At 43.9% G+C, this 21,271-nt stretch overlaps 1 protein-coding gene across 2 annotated transcripts in view; it reads right to left on the reverse strand.

Moving 5' to 3' along the window:
- The window catches only part of GGPS1 (geranylgeranyl diphosphate synthase 1), a 57,027-nt gene that overhangs the window by 3,047 nt on the left and 32,709 nt on the right, over nt 1–21,271 (reverse strand). The gene's annotated exons all lie outside the window — the stretch shown is intronic.

Here is a 21,271-nt window from a genome sequence, read left to right on the forward strand (position 1 = left end):
CTCAGACCCCAGCCCTGATCACCTCGCCAGTGCATTGCTTGCATCTATTCCCCCCTCTAATCACACCTCGAGACACCCATCAATCACCTCCTGTCACCACCTGTCACCCCTAGCACACCTACCCATCAGATCAGGCCCTAATTTGCCCCGTGTGGGCTCCTAATCACTCGGCCAAACCCTCAGATCCTCTTCCGATCACCTCCCCAGTGCATTGATTGCATCTATTTTCCCCTCTAACCACCCCCTGAGACACCCATCAATCACCTCCTGTCACCCCCCTAGCACTCCTATCCATCAGATCAGGCCCAACACAACCTGTCATCTAAGAGGCCACCCTGCTTATGACCGGTTCCACAAAATTCACCCCCTCATAGACCACCTGTCATCAAAATTTGCAGATGCTTATACCCCTGAACAGTCAATTTGAGACATTTGGTTTCCAGACTACTCACGGTTTTGGGCCCGTAAAATGTCAGGGCAGTATAGGAACCCCACAAGTGACCCCATTTTAGAAAAAAGACACCCCAAGGTATTCTGTTAGGTGTATGACGAGTTCATAGAAGATTGTATTTGTCAAAAGTTAGCGGGAATTGATTTTTATTGTTTTTTTCACAAAGTGTAATATTTCACTAACTTGTGACAAAAAACTAAAATCTTCTATGAACTCACCATACACCTAACGGAATACCTTGGGGTGTCTTCTTTCTAAAATGGGGTCACTTGTGGGGTTCCTATACTGCCCTGGCATTTTAGGGGCCCTAAACCGTGAGGAGTAGTCTAGAAAACAAATGCCTCAAAATTACCTGTGAATAGGACGTTAGGCCCCTTAGCGCACCTAGGCTGCAAAAAAGTGTCACACATGTGGTATCGCCGTACTCAGGAGAAGTAGTATAATGTGTTTTGTGGTGTATTTTTACACATACCCATGCTGGGTGGGAGAAATATCTCTGTAAATGACACATTTTTTGATTTCTTTTACACACAATTGTGCGCTAAGGGGCCCAAAGTCCAATGAGTACCTTTAGGATTTCACAGGTCATTTTGCGACATTTGGTTTCAAGACTACTCCTCATGGTTTAGGGCCCCTAAAATGCCAGGGCAGTATAGGAACCCCACAAATGACCCCATTTTAGAAAGAAGACACCCCAAGGTATTCCGTTAGGAGTATGGTGAGTTCATAGAAGATTTTATTTTTTTGTCACAAGTTAGCGGAAAATGACACTTTGTGAAAAAAAATAATTAAAATCAAATTCCGCTAACTCGTGACAAAAAATAACATCTTCTATGAACTCACCATACTCCTAACGGAATACCTTGGGGTGTCTTCTTTCTAAAATGGGGTCATTTGTGGGGTTCCTATACTGCCCTGGCATTTTAGGGGCCCTAAACCATGAGGAGTAGTCTTGAAACCAAATGTCGCAAAATGACCTGTGAAATCCTAAAGGTACTCATTGGACTTTGGGCCCCTTAGCGCAGTTAGGGTGCAAAAAAGTGCCACACATGTGGTATCGCCGTACTCAGGAGAAGTAGTATAATGTGTTTTGTGGCGTATTTTTACACATACCCATGCTGAGTGGGAGAAATATCTCTGTAAATGGACAATTGTGTGTAAAAAAAAAAATCAAAAAATTGTCATTTACAGAGGTATTTCTCCCACCCAGCATGGGTATGTGTAAAAATACACCCCAAAACACATTATACTACTTCTCCTGAGTACGGCAATACAACATGTGTGGCACTTTTTTGCAGCATAACTGCGCTAAGGGGCCCAAAGTCCAATGAGCACCTTTAGGCTTTATAGGGGTGCTTACAATTAGGCACCCCCAAAATGCCAGGACAGTAAACACACCCTACAAATGACCCCATTTTGGAAAGTAGACACTTCAAGGTATTCAGAGAGGAGCATAGTGAGTCCGTGGCAGATTTCATTTTTTTTTGTCGCAAGTTAGAAGAAATGGAAACTTTTTTTTTTTTTTGTCACAAAGTGTCATTTTCTGCTAACTTGTGACAAAAAATAAAATCTTCTATGAACTCACCATGCCTCTTAGTGAATACTTTGGGATGTCTTCTTTCCAAAATGGGGTCATTTGGGGGGTATTTATACTATCCTGGAATTTTAGCACCTCATGAAATATGACAGGTGGTCAGAAAAGAAAGAGATGCTTCAAAATGGGAAAATTCACTTTTGGCACCATAGTTTGTAAACACTATAACTTTTACCCAAACCAATAAATATACACTGAATGGATTTTTTTTTATATCAAAGACATGTAGCACAATAAATTTGGACAAAAATGTATACAGAAATTTTACTTTATTTGAAAAATGTCAGCACAGAAAGTTAAAAAAAAAATCATTTTTTTGACAAAATTCATGTCTTTTTTGATGAATATAATAAAAACTAAAACTCGCAGCAGCAATCAAATAGCACTAAAAGAAAGCTGTATTAGTGACAAGAAAAGGAGGGAAAATTCATTTAGGTGGTAGGTTGTATGACCGAGCAATAAACCGTGAAAGCTGCAGTGGTCTGAATGGAGAAAAAGGCTCTGGTCCTTAAAGAGAACCAGAGAGGAAGCACCCTCATGTATTTTATTACATTTATCAGTGGGAACATGACAGTAAACACCTACCCTGCTTTTAGTTTCATTCTTATCTGCTTAATTAGTCTATTAGCAGCTATGATAAGAATCCAGGACTGGCTCAAGCTAGGTTTGACCTGGAATCATTATAGCTGAGTCACTCTTCTGTGGAGTCTTTTCAAGCCCAAGCCTGCCATCTCCTGGCTCAGATTTCCTGCTTTGCATACTGAGAGCTGTGATGACATGGGAGGGGCTGCTGCTGCTGAGAGAGAATCTCTGAAACAGACAAGTGTGGCTGCAAAAGCCTGCAATATGATCTGTGTGCACTCTGTCTGCATAGATACTGATGATGACTGCAGTTTCATTCCTATGAGAGACACTTCCTACAGGCAGCTGCACATCATACCAAAATGAAAGCACAGGGATGAAAGGCTGCAGCAGCCTTTCTCATATAGCCTAGATAGCAGCCTAGTCTCATATAGCCTAGACAGCACATCCAGAACAACTCATAACCCGGAAGCAGAAGGGATATGAGCCGGCGGCCATATCCGATTTTTCCTGGAGCAATAATGGATAAAAAAAACACTAAAAAGGCACACCAGAGCGGTGAAATTATCAGGTAGAACATTTATTCTTTACAAGCTATTGACTGATATGTTTATTTTATGTGAAACGTTCATCTCTGGTTCTCTTTAAGGGGCGAAAAGACTGTGGTCCTCAAGTGGTTAAAAAGCAGAGTCAGAGATAAACTTGAGAGTCAGAAGAAGGATTTACTGTATGTACCGAATCCACAGCTTTGATCAGATAACAGTGATGATTGATAAAAGATGACTGAAATAGCAGTCGTGCAGTTTCAGTTACACTCAGCACTTGCAGTGCATAATCTTAGTAGCATTAGTATATAAAAAAATTTTTTTTTAGCCCCCCAAAAATTTAAAAATAAAATCGATATAAAAACAGATCATTGCTATCGAAACCATTCTGAAACTGAATATCATTAACAAGATCTTTCAACTTTCTGTAGCAACTGCTGCAACTTTTAGGAAACTCGATAGAAACCATGGAAACAGTATACGGCTTGGTATTTTAAGAGGAACTGTAAAAAAATATAAATAAAAAAATTGCAAATTGTTTTCATTATTCATTTATACATTATTTTGTCACTGTTTGCCCATTGTAAAATCTTTCCTCTCCCTGATTTACATTCTGATGTATCACTGGTGGTGACATTTTTAGTTCTGGAAAGACAATAGAACAAGCCCTGCGCTGTCTTCACACACTGAGGCCGCTTTTACAGTGGGACGTTACAGCCGCACGTTAGAGCAGCCTGTAATGCAGCCCAACTCACAGTAATGTAAAATCAATGGGCTGTTCACAGTTCCCACATTGTGTTGGAGTATAACGCTGCACGTTAAATGAAAGTGCAGCGTGCTGTGCGTTATACTCGTATTGGGCTGCGTTAGACGTAATGCTCAGTAATGTTTTTTTTTTTTTTTTAAATGTGCCACATGTGCCGTTTTCGTTAGATCCGTATGTGTCAAAAAGTACGCATCACGTACGCATCAAGAGACGCATAACGCAGTGCAATGTAACGTCCAACTTCAAAGCTAACATGCGTTGCGTTAGGGGCACGTTATGGTACCTTAACGTCGCATCAAACACAACGTCTTAGTGTGAAAGAGCCCTGATGGCTAGGATAGATAGAAGGGTTCTGCTCCAAATACTGGGTGGTGCCAGTGTATCTGTGCAAAATAGTAAAAAGACACACACTAAAGTCTAATGATAGACAAGCCCTATTGATAAAGGTAAGGTGGGGTACACCTTAAAAATATAAAAATGTGAGAAGATGTAGCCCGCTGTAACGGATAGCGGAGATACCGCCGCAACAGCAAGTGGCATGGCGGCTATCTCCGCGTCGCAGCCGGCGATTTCACAGTTACATGCTGGTGCTTTGCCTGGTCCTTCTATCGCTCATAGACTAAGGGCTACCGCCGAGCGAAAGGACCTTTATGCATCTAGAAGGGGAGTCCGCTGATCACTCGGTCAGCTGACTCCAGCTATGCTCTGGATTGGCTGAGTGACTGGGGTGGCGCTATAGAGCGTGTTTAGTATATATAGGACCTGACTGTCAGTTGTTCTGCGTCTGCTGTTGCATATGCTACGTGTTAGCACTAAGACCTAGTCAGATCCCAAAGTGTGCTAGAACCAGCTGGAGCTGGGGATCCACACTTAGCCAGATTCTGTTGATAGCTTAAAGTACTAATTGAATTGTATTATTTGTTATGAGCTTCTGCTAGTTTGACTACTCTTCTGCTCTCTGATTTGTTACCTTTGCCTATCTGATATAAGTTGCCGACTCTGCCTGAACTACTACTCTGATTTAGCTTCCTGTCTCTGTACCGTATCTGTCTGTGTGTTGCCAAACCTGCTTGTCTGACTCTTCTGCCCTCACCAGGGAGCTTAGTCCTGGTGAGGGACTCTCAGTTTAGTTATCACCTGCTCCTCAGGTAGATAGCTGCAGTATAGTCTGAATCACCTGCTCCTCAGGTAGATAGCTGCAGTATAGTCTGAATCACCTGCTCCTCAGGTAGATAGCTGCAGTATAGTCTGAATCACCTGCTCCTCAGGTTGATAGCTGCAGTATAGTCTGAATCACCTGCTCCTCAGGTTGATAGCTGCAGTACAGTCTTAATCACCTGCTCCTCAGGTTGATAGCTGCAGTACAGTCTTATCACCTGCTCCTCAGGTGACTAGCTAATACAGCACTGTCGGGATCTCCTGCCCCTCAGGGAATCACCTGCTGCAGTACAGTCTGAATCACTCGCTCCTCGAGTGATCACTCTACATTGTCTCACTGTGCATCACCCGCTCCTCGGGTGAAACTATCACTATTGCTCTGTGTCTTCAGCCTGCTGGGGTACTAATTACTGTGTTCCTTAGAGATACCCCCTTCTATCAGCCCCTCTGGGATAGTGGGTATCTCCATCAATATTTACTGTTGCACCAAAACACTATATCTTACACCTGTGTGTCCTGTGTCTTGCTATACTTGTATTATTGGTGATTCTGCAGATCACCACATAATCAGGTATAACATCTGTATTATTGGTGATACTGCAGATCACCAATAATCAGAAAATCTGTTCTTGCTGACACCTATCGTTGCACCCGCATGAGTAGTGTGGGGTACTGGGTGGACCCCCCGTGTGGGGACTGCCTACCTAATACACTGTAAAGTGGGGGTCCTGGCTGATCCCCCCCCACCACTAGGAAAATCCAGTGGGGTGTAGCTATCCCACATATTAGGGTTTTATCTGTATAGCACCTTGCACGTTTGAAGGATATCCTCCTGTTCCATCCTCATTTGCTTGGTGACAGTGCTGTGAATCAGTATGCTGGGCCCTACCCTGACTGTCAGACTGCTGACGTATTTGGTCAGAGGTATCCATTATATGGTGTACCTCCTGTCTACCTCTAACTTTTGTGGGATAGCAACACCCCACTGGATTTTCCTAGTGTGTGTGGGGGGTGGGAATCAGCCAGGACCCCCACTTTACAGTTTATGAGGTAGACAGTCCCCACACGGGGGGGGGGGGTCCACCCAGTACTCCACACTACTCATGCGGGCTAGATCTTCTCACATTTGTATATTTATTTTTAAGGTGTACCCCACCATACCTTTACCAATAGGGCTTGTCTATCATTAGACTTTAGTGTGTGATTTAACCACCCTGGCGTTCTGATTAAATCGCCAGGGTGGCTGCGGGAGGGTTTTTTTTAAATAAAAAAAAACTATTTCATGCAGCCAACTGAAAGTTGGCTGCATGAAAGCCCACTAGAGGGCGCTCTGGAGGCGTTCTTCCGATCGCCTCCGGCGGCCAGAAGTAACACGGAAGGCCGCAATAAGCGGCCTTCCGTGTTTCGCTTACCTCGTCGCCATGGCGACGAGCGGAGTGACGTCATGGACGTCAGCCGACGTCCTGACGTCAGCCGCCTCCGATCCAGCCCTTAGCGCTGGCCGGAACTGTTTGTTCCGGCTACGCTGGGCTCGGGCGGCTGGGGGGACCCTCTTTCGCCGCTGCACGCAGCGGATCGCTGCGCTGCAGCGGCGATCAGGCAGCACACGCGGCTGGCAAAGTGCCGGCTGCGTGTGCTGCTTTTTATTTGGTGAAAATCGGCCCAGCAGGGCCTGAGCGGCAGCCTCTGGCGGTGTTGGACGAGCTGAGCTCGTCCAGACCGCTCAGCTGGTTAATTCCCTGGTAAATCCCTTTTAGACAGTGGGCTTGATTCACAAAGCGGTGCTAACCTAGTTAGCACGCCTAAAGACTTTTGGGCGTGATAAGCATTGCACTAAGTAGGTTAGCACCTCTTTGAGGGAAAAACGCGCGCAAAGTGTTGCGCGCGCAAAGTCCGGGGCGTGCGAAACGTCGCATAGGGTTTAATGGCGCTACGCGCGTAAACTTTGCACGCGTAAAAGTTTATGCGCAAAACTTTGTGCTTGATTTTATTTTATCATGCCTAAACCGAGTTTAGGCGTGATAATGGGCTTTTCACCAGCGTGCTAACAGTTAACACGGCTTTGTGAATCAAGCCCAGTGTGTCAAAATAGTAAAAGAAACAGGAGCCGTCTGACGTCAGGGCGCGTTTCGGCGTTAACCACGCCTTCGTCAGGCCTGTCGAAGGCGTGGTTAACGCAGAAACACGTCGTGACGTCAGATGGCTTCACCACGACCTGGCTCCACCCACCGCAACCGGCTCCAAGCTAGCAACATCGTTCCCCGCCGCTCTGGCCAAGCGCGGGTAATAGGAGAGGACTGCCGGCAGGCCTGACAGGCGCACTTACCAACATATACACTGTGAGTGTAACTTTCAAAGTGTGTCTATTTTTAGTAAAAAAAAAAATGTATTGCACCAGAGGTGCACTCCTGTTTCTTTTACTATTTTTAGTTCTGCTAGGTGATCTGTGTGGGATGTTCGTTTCTGAGATGTTGCCTGCTTTGCAGCTGTAAAAAGCTGTTACTTCCCACAAGGCAATGAGGTTCACAGACCGCAAACTCACACTGTGGGAGGGGTTTCACCACAATATCAGCCATATAGATGTCCCTGATTATCTAATTAAAGGGAACCTAAACTGAGAAGGATGTGGATTTTTCCTTTTAAAATAATATCAGTTGCCTGACTCTCCTGCTGACCCTGTGTCTCTTATACTTTTAACCACAGCCCCTGAACAAGCATGCAGATCAGATGCTCTGACTGAAGTCAGACTGGATTAGCTGCATGCTTGTTTCAGGTGTGTGATTCAGCCACTACTGCAGCCAAAGAGTAGGACTGACAAGCAACTTGTATAATTTAACAGGGAACATCCATATATCTCTCAGTTAAGATTCCCTTTATGAAAAAGGTAAAGATTTCTTGTGGGAAAGGGAGTATCAGCCACGGATCATGGATGAAGTTCGTTTCTAGGTTAAAGAAATAATATTCAATAAAAATGTGTTTTCTTACTTATTATAACCCATTCAGTTATCATATTTGCTTTTGTACACAAGAATTATTATTCATTTAGAAATTACAAGTTCCCAAAGTACATTTTTTTGCTCTGAAAGCTACCATTGCATTTCATTGATGGCTACAGTATTTACAGTGGTTTGCAAAAGTATTCGGCCCCCTTGAAGTTTTCCACATTTTGTCACATTACTGCCACAAACATGAATCAATTTTATTGGAATTCTACGTGAAAGACCAATACAAAGTGGTGTACACGTGAGAAGTGGAACGAAAATCATGCATGATTCCAAACATTTAAAAAAAACAAAAAACAACAACTGCAAAGTGGGGTGTGTGTAATTATTCGGCCCCCTGAGTCAATACTTTGTAGAATCACCTTCTGCTGCAGTTACAGCTGCCAGTCTTTTAGGGTATGTCTCTACCAGCTTTGCACATCTAGAGACTGAAATTCTTGCCCATTCTTCTTTGCAAAACAGCTCCAGATCAGTCAGATTAGATGGACAGCATCTTGCCACAGATTCTCGATTGGATTTAGATCTGGACTTTGCAGTTACTTTTTTTTTTTAAATGTTTGATTTTCGTTCCACTTCTCACGTGTACACCACTTTGTATTGGTCTTTCACGTGGAATTCCAATAAAGTGGATTCATGTTTGTGGCAGTAATATGACAAAATGTGGAAAACTTCAAACCACTGTATATATTGTAATGTACCCAGTGAATTTTCCTGAGCCGTCTGCTGATCTAGACACATTAACCATCTGGGGACCACCTAACGCCGTTGGGCGTGGCCGTGGCGGCAGCCCCAAGACCGCCTAATGCCGATTGGTGTCAAGTCCTGGGGCTGCAGTTTCCCAGGGAACGGCCCCGCGCACGCGAGATCGTTCCCTGCCACTTCACGGAACGGAGTTCCAATTGCGGATAGCAGGCTGTTAGTAACTGAAAGGGGAAAGAAATCCCCTTTGTTTACAACTGTACAGTGCTGTACGAGATCAAGGAGTGCCGTCCTCTCATAGGCTGATGCGGCCACAGCGATCGGACACCTCAGGCGGCATGTCCCCTTAGGGACAAAAAAAGGAGGTGAGTCCGATCGCTGGGCTCCATAGCTGGGCTGTGCAGGAGGCTGAAAAGCCTGCACAGCCCAGTGCTGCAAAAATGAGCCTAGTCGTTAGGGGGGGGGGGGGGTTAACACTGAGGTCGGCAAGTAGATAAATGAGTTTCAGAACTGCCAGGGAATGTTTAAGGGGCCAATACACTGATCGATTTCAGCCATCGATCGATTCTACAGAATCGATCGATCAGAAATAGATTCTGTCGAATTAGCCGATCGTTCGATATGTGGGCGATTTAGATCGATTTGATCTATCTGACTGGATGGAAAATCTAGGTTGATCTGCTGCTGGCATCACCCCTCTTCCACCAACGGGTGGCGTTGTAATGCTGAGACGGTCTCCTGGATGCCGATCATGTCATTTCATGTGATCTGATATGATTGGGACCCAGAAGACCTGCCGGAAGTTAAGAGCCACCAGCGGAGGAAGAGAAGAAGCTGTCTGGAACAGGGAACGATAACTGCTCCCTGCCACCCGCTCGTTTATCTGCACTAAGCAACCAAACGAGATATGCCAACAGGCTCACACTGCAACAGCAGCTTTCAAATGAAACATTTTGTTTGAAGCTGCTTACAGGTTAAGGACAAGCACACTGCATGACAGACCCTTATCCCTTCGTCCCCATTTGATTTGTATAGTATCAAGCTCAGGTGGCATCTCTCATTCACTGGTTCAAACTGCCACTGCACTGATTTCTCATTACTTGGTTATTTAGGATTTAAAGAAAACCTGTAATGAGAAAAACCTCCCCTGGGGGGTACTCACCTCGGGTGGGGGAAGCCTCCGGATCTTATTGAGGCTTCCCCGTCCTCCTCGGTCCCACGGCGGCGGAGATAAAACTCCCTGAACAGTGGGGATGTAAATATTTACCTTCCCGGCTCCAGCACAGGCGCAGTATCGGCTCTCCGCTCAGAGATAGGCGGAAATAGCCGATCGCTGTCGGCCCGCTCTACTGCGCAGGCGCAAGTCTTCTGCGCCTGCGCAGTAGAGCGGACCCAACAGAGATCGGCTATTTTAGGCATGTGAAGAGCCGCAACAGCGTCCTCGCTGGAGCCAGGAAAGGTAAATAAATCAGAGCTTATCAGGCTTGTCAAGGGAGGATTCCGGGACACTTAGGAGGAGCCAGCGCTGGACTGCCTACAGCTACAGGGGAGTGGGAAGCCTCATTGGGACCCTGAGGCTTCCCCCTCCCAAGGTGAGTACCCCCAGGGAAACTTTTTTTTTGTTACAGGTTCTCTTTAATACATTTTGGATTGCACTGGGGAGGTCTGCTTAGGATATAATGTACAGTGGCTTGCAAAAGTATTCGACCCCCTTGAAGTTTTCCACATTTTGTCACATTACTGCCACAAACATAAATCAATTTTATTGGAATTCCACATGAAAGACCAATACAATGTAGTGTACACATGAGAAGTGGAACGAAAATCATACATGATTCCAAACATTTTTTTACAAATCAATAACTGCAAAGTGGGGTGTGCGTAATTATTCAGCCCCCTTTGGTCTGAGTGCAGTCAGTTACCCATAGACATTGCCTGATGAGTGCTAATGACTAAATAGAGTGCACATATGTGTGTAATCTAACGTCAGTACAAATACAGCTGCTCTGTGATGGCCTCAGAGGTTGTCTAAGAGAATATTGGGAGCAACAACACCATGAAGTCCAAAGAACACACCAGACAGGTCAGGGATAAAGTTATTGAGAAATTTAAAGCAGACTTAACCACTTTACCCCCAGCCGTACGGATTTTTCCATCCCTTTTTCCATCCTTTTACCACCAGGGACGGAGAAATTCGTACTTCCCACGCTCGCATGCACGCCGCAGCCCGCTCGGAGATCAATGAACGGGAAAATCCATTCCCGTTCGTTGATCTAAGCCCCCCAATGATTCGCTGCTTCATAGCCTCATAGCACTTCCTGCAAGCGTCCGGAAGGACGCTGGACGCTTGCAGGTCGCATAAAGAAAATGTTACTGTGGCCATCTTGTGGCCAAATAGTAAAACTACACCCTAAAGCATTTTTTCACATACAAATACATTACTTTTACACAAAAAATTAACTCATTACCTCCCACACTTCCCAATTTTTTTTTTTTGTGATAAAAAAAAAAAAAAATGACAATAAAAAAAAAAAAAAACATAAATAGTTACCTTAGGCACTGAACTTTTTAAATATTTATGTCAGGAGGGTACAACACTGCTACTTTATAAACTATGGGCTTGTAATTAGGGATGGACGCAAAACTGAAAAAAATGCACCTTTATTTCCAAATAAAATATTGGCGCCAAACATTGTGATAGGGACATATTTTAAACGGTTTTATAACCGGGACAAATGGGCAAATTTCATGGGTTTTAATTACAGTAGCATGCATTATTTAAAAACTATAATGGCCGAAAACTTAAAAATAATGTATTTTTTCCCACATTTTTCCTATTTTCCTATTAAAACATATTTAGAATAAAATAATTCTTGGCATAATGTCCCACCTAAAGAAAGCCTAATTGGTGGCGGAAAAAACAAGATATAGTTCATTTAATTGTGATAAGTAATGATAAAGTTATAGACGAATGAATGGAAGGAGTGCTGAAAGGTGAAAATTGCTCTGGTGCTCAAGGGGTAAAACCCCTCAGTGGTGAAGTGGTTAAGCTACAAAAAGATTTCCAAAGCCTTGAACATCCCATGGAGCACTGTTCAAGCGATCATTCAGAAATGGAAGGAGTATGGCACAACTGTAAACCTACCAAGACAAGGCCGTGTACCTAAACTCACAGGCCGAACAAGGAGAGCGCTGATCAGAAATGCAGTCAAGAGGCCCATGGTGACTCTGGACGAGCTGCAGAGATCTACAGCTCAGGTGGGGGAATCGGTCCATAGGACAACTATTAGTCGTGCTCTGCACAAAGTTGGCTCTTATGGAAGAGTGACAAAAAGAAAGCCATTGTTAACAGAAAAGCATAAGAAGTCCAGTTTGCAGTTTGCCACATGCCATGTGGGGGACACAGCAAACTTGTGGAAGAAGGTGCTGTAGTTGGATGAGACAGAAATTGAACTTTTTGGCCAAAATATAGCGTTTTGCATTTTGGCCAAAAAGTTCAATTTCGGCCAAAATGCAAACCGCTATGTATGGCAGAAAACTAACACTGCACATCACTCAGAACACACCATCCCCACTGTCAAATATGGTGGTGGCAGCATCATGCTCTGGGGTTGCTTCTTTTCAGCAGGGACAGGGAAGCTGGTCAAAGTTGATGGGAAGATGGATGGAGCCAAATACAGGGCAATCTTGGAAGAAAACCTCTTGGAGTCTGCAAAAGACTTGAGACTGGGGCGGAGGTTCACCTTCCAGCAGGACAACAACCCTAAACATAAAGCCAGGGCAACAATGGAATGGTTTAAAACAAAACATATCTATGTGTTAGAATGGCCCAGTCAAAGTCCAGATGTAAATCCAATCGAGAATCTGTGGCAAGATCTGAAAACTGCTGTTCACAAACGCTGTCCATCTAATCTGACTGAGCTGGAGCTGTTTTGCAAAGAAGAATGGGCAAGGATTTCAGTCTCTAGCTGTGCAAAGCTGGTAGAGACATACCCTGAAAGACTGGCAGCTGTAATTGCAGCAAAAGGTGGTTCTACAAAGTATTGACTCAGGGGGCTGAATAATTACGTACACCCCACTTTGCAGTTATTGATTTGTAAAAAAATGTTTGGAATAATGTATGATTTTCGTTCCACTTCTCACGTGTACACCACTTTGTATTGGTCTTTCACGTGGCATTCCAATACAATTGATTCATGTTTGTGGCAGTAATGTGACAAAATGTGGAAAACTTCAAGGGGGCCGAATACTTTTGCAAGCCACTGTATATTGTACTTAATATGGTCGCATTATTATGCATGTACCTATACGGCCTTTGCGTTTTTTTTTAAGTTGTTAAGGTTGTCATATTCCATAAATGGCTAATTTGTGAATAAAATTACACTTTTTGATACATTGTACACTGTGGATGCTTGGGTTTGTTCCGTTATCTATAGATTACGATAATGGTGCTGCTATAGGAAAACGCTTTTTTGCTTCTTTGTGGTAATAATCCAGCACACTGTACTCTGCCATTTATAATAAATTTAGGTGATGCACACCTATAGTATAGTTGCACCTGTAATGCTGGATAGTGTAATGGTTAAGGGCTCTGCCTCTGACACAGGAGTCCTGGGTTTGAATCTTGGCTCTTCCAGTTCAGTAAAAGTCAAAAGACAAAGACAAACACTTATATAGCGCTTTTCTGCTGGCGGACTCAAAGCGCCAGAGCTGCAGCCACTAGGACGCGCTCTATAGGCAGTAGCAGTGTTAGGGAGACTTGCCTAAGGTCTCCTGCTGAATAGGTGCTGGCTTACTGAACAGGCAGAGCCGAGATTCGAACCCTGGTCTCCCGTGTCAGAGGCAGAGCCCTTAACAATTACACTATCCAGCCACACACACAGTAAGCCAACTCCTATTCAAGTAAGTGTCTCATGGGTTCATACGTCTACATAAAACTGTTTGCACCTCATTTCCATAGCTAAATGAGTACATGACAAATATTCTTTTGATCAAGAAGGTATGCTGAGCTTTCTTAAAAACTTCAGACTTGACATACTAAACAACTTTGTTTACCACACATATTCTGTTTACAGATTGATACATTTGTTTAACTGTAAATATCTATATTTTTCAAAGCAGCTAAGAAAATTTACATTTTTTTAGGACATTCAACCTTTCCTTCACTAGCATGTAGAGTATTTTTGCCATTAGGAAAAATATTTTTTTCTATCAGATATCTATACATACAGTGCTGCCCATAATTATTCAAACCCCTGGCAAATTTTGACTTAATCACTTCCCGACCGCCGTATATACAATTGGCGGCCGGGAAGTGGACCCCGCAAGGACCGCCATATTGACAAATGGCGGCGGTCCTTTTACGGGCATGGGCGGCGCGATCGCATCATTCGTGATGCGATCGGCTGCCGGGGACTAGCTCCGCCCACCTCGCGCTGTAACCCGCCGGCCGTTCGGAAGCGCCGGCGGGTTACTAGCACCCGGATCGCCGCATACAAAGTGTATAATACACTTTGTAATGTATACAAAGTGTAGTATACAGGCTGCCTCCTGCCCTGGTGGTCCCAGTGTCCGAGGGACCACCAGGGCAGGCTGCAGCCACAATATGTCGCACCCAAGCACACTGATTTCCCCCCCTGCCCCCTGATCGCCCACAGCACCCCTCAGACCCCCCTGGCCACCCCCCAGACCCCTGTTTGCACCCAATCACCCCCCTAATCACCCATCAATCACTCCCTGTCACTATCTGTCAACGCTATTTTTTTTTTATGCCCTAAACTGCCCCCTGCTCCCTCCTGATCACCCCCCACCCCTCAGATTCTCCCCAGACCCCCCCCCCCCACCGTGTACTGTATGCATCTATCCCCCTGACCACCTGTCAATCACCCGTCAATCCAGGGCTGTGGAGTCGGTCCAAAAATCCACCGACTCCGACTCCTCAGTTTAGGATTCCACCGACTCCGACTCCTCGACTCCGACTCCTCTAATTTGCATATTACAATTTTGTTGATTAAAAGTATGTAACATGAAATTAGTCTCTTAACTGCCAACGCTTAGGAATTTTACAAGACAACTGAAGTGAGAAGGATATGTAGACTACTATATTTATTCCCTTTAGACTAAAACTAGTCCTTGGTAAGAGTACTTGTAAAAGGTACAAACCGGAACAAAGAACATCTATCAGGCCCTAGGCAATGTAAGTGTGGGTACATGTAAGAATGATGTGCAGGTACCCTGCAGGGGAATGAGGAGATTGTAAACAGACAACACCTCTGTGTTCAATGTGCACAACATTCTCAGTGGATTCCCTGCAGCTCTGTGGGGAGTGCATATGTAGAGTACAGTACTACTGTGTAACAAAGTAAACCTGAGACAGATGAAATTAAAGTTTTATACATACCTGGGGCTTCCTCCAGCCGCCTTCAGGATAATCAGTCCTTCGTTGTCCTCCTCCACCACCTGGATCTTCTGCTATGAATCCAGGTACTTGAACCAGTCGGGTGTAGTGCGCATGCACACACTCCGCCGCCAGGAGCATACTACACCTGTGCAGCACTATTGCGCAGGTGCAGAACGTTCCTGGCTATGGGAGCGGCATGCGGCCGGACAGCGCTGACTGGCTGAATTACCAGGACTCATAGCAGAAGATCCGGGTGGTGGAGGACAGCGAGGGACTGATTAGCCTGAAGGGGGCTGGAGGAAGCCCCAGGTATGTATAAAACTTTACTTTTCATCCGTCTCAGTTACCCTTTAATTTGTAGTCACCAAACCAAATTTTAACAACATATCAAATTATTTGATTTCATCAGCAAAGGGAGTGCATACATTTGCATATATCAGCATCAGTGCAGAATTATTTTCATCTCATTGACCATCTCTATTAGTGACACAGCTACACATCAGGCTTTATTCTTACAGCATAGATGTTATTTAGTATATATAAGAAATTCCTGTGTACACATCATATATACAGTCACAATCAGATATGTATATCTGACCTTAAAAATACGGGGACTGCTTTATTAAAGCAGCACAAGTAACTCATTTTGATTGGTTTATTTCATTTTTGTGGACTAAGCACAGCTATTACTGTATATATACATTATTTTTAATGACTATTATCTGAGAAATAGAACATTTTATCATATTTTCTATTTTAATTACAGTTACAAATTCATTAGGAGTCGGAGTCGGTGCATTTTTTCCCGACTCCGACTCCAGGCACCCAAAATTGCCCGACTCCACGACTCCGACTCCACAGCCCTGCGTCAATCACCCATCAATCACCCCCTGTCACTGTCACCCATCAATCAGCCCCTAACCTGCCCCTTGCGGGCAATATGATCACCCACCCACACCAATAGATCGCCCGCAGATCCGACGTCAGATCACCTCCCAAGTGCAGTGTTTACATCTGTTCGCTACCCTAAACACCCACTAATTACCCATCAATCACCCCCTATCACCACCTGTCACTGTTACCCATCAGATCAGACCCTAATTTACCCCTTGCAGGCCCCCAATCACCCGCCTACACGCTCAGATTGCCCTCAGACCCCCCTTATCAATTCGCCAGCGCAATATTTACATCTGTTCTTCCCTGTAATAACCCACTGATCACCCATCAATCACCCCCTGTCACTGCTACCTATCAGATTAGACCCCTATCTGCCCCTAGGGCACTCAATCACCCACCCACACCCTCAGAACGCCCTCAGACCCCAGCCCTGATCACCTCGCCTGTGCATTGCTTGCATCTATTCCCCCCTCTAATCACACCTCGAGACACCCATCAATCACCTCCTGTCACCCCCTAGCACACCTACCCATCAGATCAGGCCCTAATTTGCCCCGTGTTGGCTCCTGATCACTTGGCCAAACCCTCAGATCCCCCTCAGACCCCCTTCCGATCACCTCCCCAGTGCATTGATTGCATCTATTTTCCCCTCTAACCACCCCCTGAGACACCCATCAATCACCTCCTGTCACCCCCCTAGCACTCCTATCCATCAGATCAGGCCCAATACAACCTGTCATCTAAAAGGCCACCCTGATTATGATCGGTTCCACAAAATTCGCCCCCTCATAGACCACCTGTCATCAAAATTTGCAGATGCTTATACCCCTGAACAGTCATTTTGAGACATTTGGTTTCCAGACCACTCACGGTTTTGGGCCCGTAAAATGCCAGGGCGGTATAGGAACCCCACAAGTGACCCCATTTTAGAAAAAAGACACCCCAAGGTATTCTGTTAGGTGTATGACGAGTGCATAGAAGATTTTATTTTTTGTCAAAAGTTAGCGGAAATTGATTTTTATTGTTTTTTTTTTTTCACAAAGTGTCATTTTTCACTAACTTCTGACAAAAAATAAAATCTTCTATGAACTCACCATACACCTAACGGAATACCTTGGGTGTCTTCTTTCTAAAATGGGGTCACTTGTGGGGTTCCTATACTGCCCTGGCATTTTAGGGGCCCTAAACCGTGAGGAGTAGTCTAGAAAACAAATGCCTCAAAATGACCTGTGAATAGGACGTTGGGCCCCTTAGCGCACCAAGGCTGAAAAAAGTGTCACACATGTGGTATCGCCGTACTAAGGAGAAGTATAATGTGTTTTGGGGTGTATTTTTACACATACCCATGCTGAGTGGGAGAAAGATCTCTGTAAATGGACAATTGTGTGTAAAAAAAAAATCAAACAATTGTCATTTACAGAGATATTTCTCCCACCCAGCATGGGTATGTGTAAAAATACACCCCAAAACACATTATACTACTTCTCCTGAGTACGGCAATACCACGTGTGGCACTTTTTTGCAGCCTAACTGCGCTAAGGGGCCCAAAGTCCAATGAGCACCTTTAGGCTTTACAGGGGTGCTTACAAATTTAGCACCACCCAAAATGTCAGGACAGTGAACACACCCCACAAATGACCCCATTTTGGAAAGTAGACACTCCAAGGTATTCAGAGAGGGGCATGGTGAGTCCGTGGCAGATTTCCTTTTTTTTTGTCGCAAGTTAGAAGAAATGGAAACTTTTTTTTTTCTTTTGTCACAAAGTGTCATTTTCCGCTTACTTGTGACAAAAAAATAATATCTTCTATGAACTCACTATGCCTCTCAGTGAATACTTTGGGATGTCTTCTTTCCAGAATGGGGTCATTTGGGAGGTATTTATACTATCCTGGAATTCTAGCCCCTCATGAAACATGTAAGGTGCTCAGAAAAGTCAGAGATGCTGGAAAATGGGAAAATTCACTTTTTGCACCATAGTTTGTAAACGCTATAACTTTTACCCAAACCAATAAATATAGGCTGAATGGTTTTTTTTTAAATCAAAAACATGTTTGTCCACATTTTTCGCGCTGCATGTATACAGAAATTTTACTTTATTTGAAAAATGTCAGCACAGAAAGTTAAAAAAATCATTTTTTTGACAAAATTCATGTCTTTTTTGATGAATATAATAAAAAGTAAAAATCGCAGCAGCAATCAAATAGCACCAAAAGAAAGCTTTATTAGTGACAAGAAAAGGAGCCAAAATTCATTTAGGTGGTAGGTTGTATGAGCGAGCAATAAACCGTGAAAGCTGCAGTGGTCTGAATGGAAAAAAAGTGCCTGGTCCTTAAAGAGGAACTCCAGTGAAAATAATTTAATATAAAAAGGTGCTTAATTTTTACAATAATTATGTATACATGATTTAGTCAGAGTTTGCTCATTGTAAAATCTTTCCTCTCCCAGATTCACATTCTGACATGTATTACATGGTGACATTGTTACTGTGGGCAGATTATGTAGCTGTTCTGGCTTTAACAGACAGCTATAAACAGCCATTTCCTGTGTGTGTCATTGTTACATTGTGGCAGTTTGCCCAGAGTACCGTACGGTACCAGAGCCTCTTGTGGGAGGGGTTTCAGCACAAAATCAGTCATACAGCGCCCCCTGATGGTCTGTTTGTGAAAATCATTATATTTTTCATGTAAAAGTGGGTATCAGCTACTGATTGGGATAAAGTTCAATTCTTGGTCGGAGTTTCTCTTTAAGGGGGGTAAATACCATGGTCCTCAAGTGGTTAACGTTACATTTTTTCAACCAGCAAGTAATTTTTTGACGGGAAATGACATAGGGGTCTCCGAAAAGATAAGACGATATAGAGGCATTATTGTGGGTAAAAAACAATTCTCAGCTTTTATTTATTGAGCAAAAAGTGTCCAGTCCAAAATTCTTCATACATTTCTCAATAATCAATAGAAAGGCCTTGATTGGTTATTACAGCAATCAAACGCTTCCTATAATTGCAGACTAGCATTTTGCATGTCCCCATAGGTATTTTTGCCCATTCATCTTTAGCAATAAGCTCCAAATCTTTCAGGTTGGAGGGTCTTCTTGCCATCACCCTGATCTTTAGCTTTCTCCACAGATTCTCAATTTGATTCTAGTCAGGACTCTGGCCAGGCCACTCCAAATCGTTAATGTTGTGATATGCTAACCATTTCTTCACCACCTTTGCATTTCATGCTGAACTGTCCACTGGTGCCCAAGGCCAAGTTTCTCTGCAGACTGCCTGATGTTGTCGTTGAGAATCCTCATGTATTGCTGTTTTTTCATGGTGCCGTTTACTGTGATTAGGTTCCCTGGTCCACTGGCTGAAAAACACCCCCAAAGCATTAGGTTCCCACCACCATGTTTGACAGCGGGGATAGTGTTCTTTGAGTTGAAGGCTTCTCCTTCTTTACACCAAATGAAGGAAACATCATTGTGACCAAACAATTACATTTTTGTTTCACCTGACCATAAACATAGAAGACCAGAAGTCCTCTTCTTTGTCCAGATGAGCATTTGCAAAGGCCAATTGAGCTTTTGTGTGCCTTATCTGGAGAAATGGCATCCTCCTTGGTCTGCATCCGTGGAACCCAGCAGTGTGCAGTGTCCGCTGGATTGTCTGCCTTGAGACATTGCCACCAGCAGAGCCCAGATTCACCAGTATGGCCTTGGTGGTGATCCCTGGATTCTTTTCACCTCCCTCACTATCCTCCTGGCCAGCACAGGTGTCATTCTTGGCTTCCGACCATGTCCTCTGAGATTTTCCCCAGTGCGGAACATCTACAATGGCCTTGTAGTCCTTTCCTGACTTTTGCGCAGTCACAATGTGCAACCGTAGGTCCTCACTGAGCTCTTTTGTCTTAGCCATGACTGTCCACAAACAAACTGCAGAGAGCTGTTGTTTTTCACCTGTTGTGTTGATAAAACAGCTGTTCCCAATGAATCAGGATAATTAGGATGCTTTAGAATAGCTCGAACTATTTGGAATGGTATAGAACGTTGGATTTTCTAACAGACTGACAGTTTCTGAAGGGTATGAGGGAAATGTTTTTCTTTTCCCCACAATAATGCCTCTTGTACATAGTCTTATCCTTTGGGAGACACCTATGTCATTTACCGGCAAAAAATTACTTGCTGGTTCAATAAAAGTAGCCTTTAGTTAAAATTTTCCAGGGGGTTATAAATAATTATGAGCAGGTGTGTGTGTGTGTGTGTGTGTGTGTATATATATTCAGTCTATCTACACACATATACAGTACACACACACGTATGTACGCAAAAGTATTTGCCCCCTTCCTGATTTCTTATTCTTTTGCATGTTTGTCACACTTAAATGCTTCTGCTCATCTAAAACCGTTAACTATTAGTCAAAGATAACATAATTGAACACAAAATGCAGTTTTAAATGATGGTTTTTATTATTTAGTGAGAAAAAAAACTCCAAACCTACATGGCCCTGTGTGAAAAAGAAATTGCCCCCTGAACCTAATAACTGGTTGGGCCACCCTTAGCAGCAATAACTGCAATCAAGCGTTTGCGATAACTTGCAACGAGTCTTTTACAGCACTCTGAAGGAATTTTGGCCCACTCATCTTTGCAGAATTGTTGTAATACAGCTTTGAGGGTTTTCTAGCATGAACCACCTTTTTAAGGTCATGCCACAACATCTCAATAGGATTCAGGTCAGGACTTTGACTAGGCCACTCTAAAGTCTTCATTTTGTTTTTCTTCAGCCATTCAGAGGTGGATTTGCTGGTGTGTTTTGGGTCATTGTCCTGCTGCAGCACCCAAGATCACTTCAGCTTGAGTTGACAAACAGATGGCCGGACATTCTCCTTCAGGATTTTTTGGTAGACAGTAGAATTCATGGTTCCATCTATCACAGCAAGCCTTCCAGGTCCTGAAGCAGCAAAACAACCCCAGACCATCACACTACCACCACCATATTTTACTGTTGGTATGATGTTCTTTTGCTGAAATGCTGTGTTACTTCTACGCCAGATGTAACGGGACACGCACCTTCCAAAAAGTTCAACTTTTGTCTCGTCGGCCCATAAGGTATTTTCCCAAAAGTCTTGGCAATCATTGAGATGTTTTTTTAGCAAAATTGAGACGAGCCTTAATGTTCTTTTTGCTTAAAAGTGGTTTGC

Source organism: Hyperolius riggenbachi, chromosome 4 (assembly GCF_040937935.1).
Source record: "Hyperolius riggenbachi isolate aHypRig1 chromosome 4, aHypRig1.pri, whole genome shotgun sequence".
Classification (NCBI taxonomy): Eukaryota; Metazoa; Chordata; class Amphibia; order Anura; family Hyperoliidae; genus Hyperolius; species Hyperolius riggenbachi.